This window comes from Gymnoscopelus microlampas (genome assembly GCF_963454915.1).
Source record: "Gymnoscopelus microlampas genome assembly, chromosome: 22".
Lineage (NCBI taxonomy): Eukaryota > Metazoa > Chordata > Actinopteri > Myctophiformes > Myctophidae > Gymnoscopelus > Gymnoscopelus microlampas.
Window position 1 is genome coordinate 38,684,693 of NC_139959.1, and position 2,490 is coordinate 38,687,182.

Consider the following 2,490-nt stretch of genomic DNA (forward strand, 5'->3'; position numbering starts at 1 on the left):
GGTGGCTTTGCAGCCATGTTTTAGGGCTAGTGGCTTTGAAGACGGTGATAATGGCTGTTATGCATATTAAGTATGTTAATATTATGAGCCTCCCATATGGCAAAAACACAGACTTTAACTAGACGTATCTTGATAGGTACAGTTGCCCAAATGATAGTATTATTATTAAAACCATTTTGTGGCTGTCAACAGAGTTTAAACAACCTGGCGTCCCTATTTTGGACGTGTCATTATAAGTTAAAATAGGGAAAATATCCTATTTACAACAAGCTCACAACGTAGCATAGTGACACGTGAGCTTGTAGATAATCTATTTTGCTATTTAGAACTATAGTGGTTCTCAAAGTAAGGTCTGGGGGCTTAAAGGGCTATCAGTGCCCCAAGCAAAATGCATTAAAATAGCATTAAAATTTGTTTGACCACCATAACCCTATTTTATCGTCGCCCTATTTATCTATTTTTACATTATTTATGTATAACTGAGTAGGTGTTGGTCTGAAAGTGTTAATGCATCACATTGAAGATTATTTAGGCTAGTGTTTAGGCTACTGAGGACCAGATTTTAAGTAAGGAAACCCCTTATAGCCCACTTACCTACAAATGCTCACATCTTAGGTTTAGTTCTACTTTCATTGGTTTCTCATAAGAATAAGCTATATTAGTGGATTTCATATTGTGATTGCCTCCTAAAAACAGAGTTAAGCCTTTTGAGATGCTGATGGAGATTACCATAATAGTAATTTCTTTAGCTACTGATGATTTTATTATTTTATTTTAATATAAATGAGCATGCTGATTATATGGTTATAGGCTAACATTCATCCTAGTTAGTACAGTAATGTGATAAATTTGCCTCCTTATTGATCTGTACCCAGTATTACAGTTACTGTAAGAGGTGTAAGGTAAACCTTATTGGACACTTGTATTGCAATACCGGTATTTTTATCAGTCGATTTGAGTATGCAATTGATCGTTAATCAGATATCAGCCAAAATGTTAATATTGTGCATCACTGATTTGAGTAGTAGGATGAAAGTAGTTGAATTTGCCTTTTCAAATAAATGTGAGACAAGATGGTTAATACTATTCCCTCTTCCCTGCAGGGCCAAGCTCAGACCAGCACTTCTGGCATGTCAACACCAATGCAGTATGACCACATCACGCTCACATTGGATGGCCAGGTGATCACAGATGAGAGTGAGTACATCTCCATGGCACTAGGACTCCTATTGTGTGTATATCCAGTACCCTAAAGGACTGAACAAGACACTGACCTTTTTGGAGTTGTGTTGTTCTGAAATTGAAGGAGGATGCAGGCAAACCTCCTGTCACACTAAAAAAAGAATGTACAACTCCTTCTGTGAGTAGCTTGTAGTCAGTCAGTGTGGAGTCAGTATTCTCTCTGGATTTTGTCCTGACATTTCAGCACTGATGTTCAAGTTAGCAACATTGAGTGTATATAGTAATGATATAGAGGATATTTGTATCATAGCTTTATCAATACATTATGTATTTGCTAAAATAAATAAAACTTTTGAAAAGGTTATGTATTGTGTTTTCTCAGTCTGCTTCTAGTACAGGAATCTTTCAAGCCCTATTTAGTAAGAAATGATCAACATTTTTGAGTGGAAGTGTGATTTAGAAGCATATTAAGTAATCTATGTTGGTATCTGGCATGATTTAATTGCCGTACTATACTAGCACCCTAATAACAGGTGCTATATGGCTGTTTTTAGTGTGTACCACACACATCTTTATTTATTAACTTTTAACAATATAGTTATTGTTGTATATAAGGTTGTTTTTTTGCGAGTTCCAGGTCCTAAATTAGCCATTTATTGTGTTCTGGCCCACCATCGAAAACATTTGGCCTGAAGCCAGACTTACTTGCCGACCCCTGCCCTAGAGAAACAGGTTGTTTGTGGGCTCCAGCACCTGGGAAATTACCAGTGAGTCTCTAAACACCTCACTCAACTAGGGAATGATGCAATCTCTCAGCTTTCATTGCTAATACTGGGCGGAAACAATTAGAGAGTTTTAAAAAAAAAAATACAATTGCATTTCAGACCCAATCAAAAGGTTTTAGGGCGGGGGTGATGATTGGTGTCTAAAACAGTGGGCGTAGCTTTGTGTTCTCTGGTGTTCTTGCAACTACCTTGCATTCAGAAGTGTCCAGACGTATCGGTAGGTGGACGTCTCTGATCGTCTGGCAACAACACCCATGGTGGGTACAAATTAAACGTGAGCTGGGCAAGCAAAGGCAGGTGTGTGTTTCCCAGTGATGACATATGGCCCAGGGGGGATGAAATAGTCAGGGTTGGATTAACCCTTAGTGGTGCCCGGTGCTATGATCCGTTTCGGTCACCTGGACCATTTTGTCAGCGGGTGGGGGTGGGGGCGGGGGGGGGGGCAGCGAGGAAGATTGTCGCTTCACCGGCGCTTTTCATTGTTTTGGTGCTCCATCAGCAGCCTTTGCTTCTAAATTTCAGC